At 36.3% G+C, this 7369-nt stretch overlaps 1 pseudogene; it reads right to left on the minus strand.

The window, feature by feature from the left end:
- The window catches only part of LOC112516404, an 18875-nt pseudogene extending 12943 nt beyond the window's left edge, over nucleotides 1–5932 (minus strand).
- Nucleotides 5933–7369: the final 1437 nt, after the last annotated feature.

Raw genomic sequence — 7369 nt, forward strand, 5'->3', positions numbered from 1 at the left:
GAATTTTGATATATAATTTCCGTTCTTCCGCATAATCGATACGGTTCTTATTTGGAGCATTGGTTTTGGGTTAATTATCGAGACAATTTCGTTTCGGTTTTACAACATACTGGGTGATACTACTCATGTTACTAATAATATTGAGCCAGAAAAAGAAGCAACAATTTGTCAAGATGATCATGCCTTGACTCCATCTACAACAAACTCATCTATAAGTCTTATCAATAATCAAGATGATCAAGAACCAATGAACTCAGCATCTCCCTTAGAAGGTCCACCAAAGAGAGGTTTCAGAAGTTTGAGAAGCATCTATAATAACACAAGAAGGATAAATTTTGATAATGTGGTAGATATTGCATTATTTTCTGATGTAGATCCTTTATCCTATGAAGAGGCTTGTCAAGATAATAAGTGGAGGGATGCTATTGATAAGGAGATAGAAACAATTGTGAAAAACAAAACTTGGGAATTAGTCAACCTTCCAAATAATTATTAACCTATTGGAGTCAAATGAATCTACAAAACCAAATTGAATGAAAAAGGGGAGGTTGATAGATACAAAGCTAGATTAGTGGTGAAGGGGTATAAGAAAAAATATGGTATAGATTATCAATAACCTCTTACCCCTATGATCAAATTAGAAACAACAAGATTGGTTCTTGCAATTGCTGCTCAACACAACTGGAAGGTGCGCCAGATGAATGTTAAGTCAACTTTCTTGAATGGAAGTCTAGAAGAAGATGCTTTTATAGAACAACCAGAAGGGTATATCAAGATGGGAGAAAAACACAAGGTTTGCCATTTAAAAAAGGCCTTATATCGGTTGAAACAAGCACCATGTGCTTGGTACAACATAATAGAAGGGTAACTCCTGTCAAAAGACTTCAAGAAATGTCCACAAGAGCATACTTTGTTCACTCAAAAATTTTCAGGTATGATATTTGTAGTATGTATTTATGTGGATGATTTAGTAATCATAGGGAATTCACAAAAGATAATAGATGATCTTAAAGATTCAATGAAAAAGGAATTTGATATGACTGACATGGGGATGCTACACTACTTCTTAGGGATTGAGGTGAAGCAAGAAAATGAACAAATTAAAATATCTACAACAAAGGTATGCACAAAATTTGTTGGACAAGTTTAACATGGGATAATCTAATCCTATAAGTACCCCTATGTTGTTTGGATTAAGATTATCAAAGGAAAACAGAGATGCAGATGTAGATCCTAGTCTCTACAGAAGCCTAGTTGGCAGTCTCATGTACTTGACTGCTACCGGGCCAGACATGGCCTTCTCTGTGAGTATGATTAGCAGATTTATGGACACACACAAGACAAGTCACTGAGAAGCAGGGAAAAGGATCCTCAAATATGTCAAAGATACCTTAGATGACATTATCTATTCTAAGGTAAAGGATTCCAGTCTAATTGGATTCAGTGATAGTGATTTTGGGGGTAATTTGGATGATGGAAGAAGCACAACAAGATACATCTGCAGTTTGGGCTCAGGAGCTGTATCTTGGCAATCCAAGAAACAAAGTGTAGTGGCATTATCTTCTGCTGAAGCAGAATATATGTCCCTATCAACTGCCGATTGTCAGGCCTTATGGTTAAAGTCTATATCGGAAGAACTGGAACATACACAAAGTTGTCCTACTACTATTTACTGTGATAATAAGTCTCCTATTGCATTGTCTAAAAATCTTGTGTTTCATGGGAAAAGTAAACACATAAGAATCAAGTTCCATTTCATTCGTGAGTTGGTTGCAAATGAAGAAGTGAAGATAGAATTCTATGGGACAAAGGATCAATTGGAGATTGTTTTACAAAAGCTTTTCAATTTGGGAACTTCAAAGTGATGAAAGAAAGATTGGGAGTCTTATCCTTACTAGCTTAAGGGGGTGTGTTGAATTATAAGCTAGTAAGGTTAGTCAAGTCAGTTTCATAAACAGTTCCTAAAGGTAGTTAAGTTGGTTAATGTAGTTGACAGTTAATTAACCGTCAACATATGAATAGTTGTGTCGATTAATGAAGGATATGATCCTTTGGTATCTATATACTTGTAAATGTAACTTATAAAGACAAGACGATCAGATTAATTTGTACAGTGATATTTGTGTGGTGTAAATTTTGATCCAACAATCTAGTGGTGGCTTTTTTTCTCGTTGTGGATGGATGAAAATGTAAGAAATCTCGATGAAACCCAATTAAAAATGAGTTGTTCCACAGGGATGATCAGATAAATGATGAAGGGACGAGAAGGGAAGGTATCAGTGAAGAAGAAGGAAAGAAAGTGAAATGGGGGAGGGAAAGGGGTTCATCGAAAAAACGGGAAGAAGGCTGGACAAGAGGGAGGTCGGGTGATCGTTCTTTGGCCGGACAAGGGGAGGTCGTTCATTTACAATCATATATGTGTAGTGGTGGTCGGAGTTGAGAGAAATGAGGCACAGATAAAGGGACGACGTCGGAGTAAAGGGAGGTCGACGTTAATGGGTGAAAGTGAGTTCGTGATGAACTCACCGGTTGTTCAAAAGGTTGTACAAATAAAAAGTTGATATGTTATACCATTTATCCCTACTTATACAAGTACTTAAATAATCTACATATTATACAAATATTCACTAGTGGTCTAATGCACGCAAACATTGTGGACAATGATTTGGAATATTGCGGTGTAGACAAGATACTAAGGTTGTTAACGTTATGCGCATGAATTCATTGAAGTTCTATATATCCATCCTAGTTCAGCAAAATTTAAAAGTTAAAAAGTCAATATATGTTGTATTCTTAAAGTGAAAATATGTTGTATTTTTGCATTAAAATTTAGGCACTTGACTCAGTTGCATGCTTACTGCTAAGGCCGGCCCTGCTTGTGACAAAATGATCCAGCAAGATCTTCGAAGTTTATCACTTATTTATGGCAAAGATTGAACAATTATGTACGACGTACCTCGTCAAAATCTGTGTTGATAGTCATCAGGTAGTGATCTGCAGGACTTTCTTGATCTGGACAAGGTAAACCATTTACTGCAAAAAACTGATCATATACAACCAAAGTAGTTACCTTCATGTTCTTAGGATACCATCTAATTACTACAACATTTGTCATGATCGTAAGATAAGGGTTACCTGACTTGCTGCGAAAGTAGGACCGAAGTATATTGTTTTACCCAAAGAGAGAAGACAAAGGTTGTTAAAAAGTCCAAAAACCCGAGTGCTAGGTTGATGGATGGCTGCTAAAACCGTCATCTTGTATTGCTGAGTGAGCTTAACGATCTGGTTCATGACGTAGTATGACGCTGCGCTGTCAAGACCACTCGTAGGCTCATCAAGCAAGAGAAGCTTGGGGTGTGTCAAGAGTTGTAAGCAGATGCTCACGCGCCGCTTTTGGCCACCGCTAAGTCCTTTAATCCCCCAGCCCCCTATTCTTGTATTCACAGAATCTTGGAGCCCCATCTCCCTTATAGTTCTATCAGCTCTCTCCCTCTTCTCTGATTTTGGCATCAACTTGGGCAGCTGAAGTTCAGCTGAGTAATGGATTGTTTCTTTGACAGTTAGAGTCCATGTTAAAGCTTGCTCTTGAGTCATATATGCCTGAAGTAATCACAAAGAAGTGTAAGCATAATCATGTGAATGTGATCATATCAAAGAATCTCTTTGTTTAGGTGTATGAAAAGGAAAGAAAAATCTCCTTTTGTATGAAAAGAAGAAGAACAAGATCTCTGTCTAAGTATAAACCACAAGGGTGGTGCCTGATTGGTAGGAGCTTGGCTCCAAACGTCAAAAGTACCAGGAGGTCTCGGGTTCAAATCCAAGGAGGAATAAAAATCCCTTTGTGGCCACGGAGGTTCAAATGCGGTAACTCCGGGCTATCTGCAAAGCAGGTGGTTGCCCTGAGATTAGTCGGCTCGTATAGCGAGTTAGATATCTAGGTTAATAAAAAAAAGTATAGACAATTTTGGTGTGAAAGGGGGAAACATTCTTAGTGTAATATTTCTCATCTTCTTGCTAATTTCATACATGGTTATAACTGAGTTTGTTTGTCAATAAAAAAAGATTCTCTGCACACAATTTTGACGTTTTATTGTATATCATCTTATGGTTATCTTACTAATTTTTTAATGACAGTGTGTTTTTTATTTAATGTTATACCGTATCTGCGCAATGTGGCGGGAGCCGTGAATTTTAACGATTTTGAAGTTTCACTGGTTTTATTAGAAAAGATTTAACGATAATAAAAGTTACATTTGGTCTTTACATATTTATAGAATTTGAATAAACAAGAGTTATGGTTCCAATTATAGTTTATCGATGGGAAAAAATTGTATGACAGTTTAAAATCTAACATATTTAAACGACTCCACAAATGTATTCGGTATACACCAAGAGCAAAGAATCAAGAGATCGAAAACGAGACCGAGAGTTATAGAGCAATTAAATGAGAGAACTTTTAATAACTCGTAGTGAATATGAGTTTGAATCACACCTTGGGGGATGAGGAGAAAACATAGAGGTATGAGAGAATGAAGGCATGAGTGAAAAATGTCAAAAGTATATTGGAAACATGAAAAAAAAAAGATACTAATGTGCATTGGTAACTTGTACTATATGTTATTTTAACCGTAGATTATGAGATTTTAAGATTTAATGCATAAAGTAGTAGTACTTAGTGCATTATGAGTTATTTTTAAGACTTTTAAGACTTTGTGCATAAATGTATAGTACTTTGTGCATTAAAAATTGTTTTTAAAACTTTTGATAAATTTGGTTTATAAGATAGTATATATATATATATATATATATATATATATATATATAGATTATGTTAGTTAAATGTGTACCCATTCATCAGGGTTTTTAGGATCTGCCATAGAGTGCAAGCATGATCACGTGCATGTAATTGAGTAATTCTATCCAAAATCAAGAAATTACACCCTCTATATAAACAAAATGCAACCTTTTTGTGCTTTGTTTTCTTTCATGAACAAGTACTGTATGTAAACGAATGCGAAAGTGGTTCACTAGCTAGTATTGCACCCGTACCATAGTGCCATAAGTAAGTCTGATTTTACGACCGTTGATTAGAACTCGTCCAGTGTTCCGCGTGTTCGAAGCCAACTGCCCTGCAGGTGCACACAACAAATATCTAAAACGATTGATGTATACAACATTGTGTTACCACTTTCCCCAAGGCTGTATAATATCACAAAGATTGCGCACATACCAGCCAAAGAATCAAGGAGAGTGGACTTGTGTTAAAAGATGCTTTGAACTTACAATCTTTACTTTTGAATGATAGGTAATGTTGAAAGGAATCAGATAAGTATGCTTTATATGAAGTCAGGGACTGCGCCTCACAGTGAGTAGAAGATCAGGGTTAGCGGAGTAATATTCATAAAGTTGGAGGGTCTTTCCTGTCAATTCTGGATTCTTATATAAAGGGCATATTCTGCAGATCACAATTTCATTCAGATTCATTTTGTTTACATCTCATACATTTGTATTCTCTCTCTATTTCTAGAAGTTACGAAGATACATATTAGGTTAAGTTTTGTTCATAAAATTGTTAATCATTTTGATTAACAAATAGTTAGGTTTGCCTTTATATTTTTCTTTGTATGTTGTTCAAATCATTGAATAAATATATTTTCATATATTTGTTCAACTTGCCACACCCAGAAGGACCCATGATGGCAACGATCTCTCCTGGTTTAGCGTAACCAGTGGCACCAGTAAGTATGGATTGAAACCCATCTTTGCCTCTCCCATTCGAACTCGAAACGGCTACTTCCAGCTTCTCCCATGTCAAGTAGGCTCCACTTCTTTTCTTGATCACAAGGGATTCGGACTCGACCATTTCGATGCACCGTTCTCCTTCTTCATCTGGTTCTGGATTTACTCCGTTGTTATTTATGAAACTACCCATGCAAGATCAAAGATCCACAGGGGGGGGTCTTGATTAGTAGTTTGGAAATGGTGAGAAGAGTAAAGGGCTACATGTATATATAATAAGAGGATAGGAAGTGTGAAGACAAATAATGGCAATTCTGTGGGTATAATCTATTCTGTAAATTTGAGTTTCTATGCTTATGTTGCATTGTGTATAAAACATATGTTTCATGTTTACACACTTTGAATAATATGTGTAACTTTCAACTTTGAAGTCTTTTCCAAAATACCACTGTTGCTAATTAGATACAGACTATGAAGTATGTTTAAGACGAAAGATCGTGTAACAAGGAGAGTTAAGGTGAGAACCGTAAGAAGGGAAGAAGAGATCTGGACCTTGATCACCTCTAATCTTAAATTCATGCATGAATCGCGGGGCTCACATATCTAAATTTCAAGTCAGTCCCAAGAGGATTATCTGGAAAATCTCTTCCGAATTCAGTTGGTCCCACAAAAAATATATATACCACATTAATTGGTATGAAATTACCATCAGTTTCTGTGTCTATCGCTATCGTCCTATTTTCTCTTAATTGCCTGACTTGATACGGGGATTGATCCCGTGCATCTCATCCTAGTGTGCATCTAAGGGTACGTGAAGATCCATTTCTTAAGCTTCTCATCTTAACTTTCCTCATCGGAACCCAACCCTTATGCTTAATGCGGCAGAGCCCACTTGAACTTCCTTCTTCGATAGGGTTCTTGCCAGAAACTCAGCTCGAAAGGTCCTTACTAGTTTAGATGTTTGCAAGGTAGTCCATGAGTCCATCTTGATCTTGGCTTGTCTTAATGGTTCAATTAATGTTCTAGATGTGTTCGATGTATTCTTAATAATCAATAGTATTCACTACAAAACATAGGGACTTTTTGGACGGACATTTATGTCGAAAATGGTGAATTTTTCGACAGTGAAATTTTGGTCGAAAAAGTGTGTTTTCGAGAGGTTTTGGACGGAACGTTAGACGGAAAAAATCCGTCGAAAAACTCATGAATATTGCAAGCGATTTTCGACAACCTTCTTGAGGGATATGTTCGACCGATTTTCGATGGACGTGGGTGTTTCGAGGAATTTTTGATGGAAATTTTGCATGTGATTTCTGATAGAACTATAGAATTATTTTTTGGAGAGATGGCTGAGTGGTTTAAAGTCTCGAACGTCTCATAGTCTAATAATAAAGTAAAAAATATCTCAATATTTTGCGAAAATCTGAGAAATATTCCGCCATAGTTACGGCAGTCAAACCACCATCTTTTCATAGAGTTTTCTTGTTCCATGTTTGCATGAAAAATACAATATATCACTCTATTTGGTATTTGTGACGAATTTCCATGGGATTTTTGACATATTTCCGTCGAAAATTTCAAGTATTTTGAAAAGAACGTAAGAATGGATGGAGCATATTTTTCAAAGGAG

The sequence above is a fragment of the Cynara cardunculus genome (genome assembly GCF_001531365.2).
Source record: "Cynara cardunculus var. scolymus isolate 2C chromosome LG 8, CcrdV1, whole genome shotgun sequence".
NCBI lineage: Eukaryota > Viridiplantae > Streptophyta > Magnoliopsida > Asterales > Asteraceae > Cynara > Cynara cardunculus.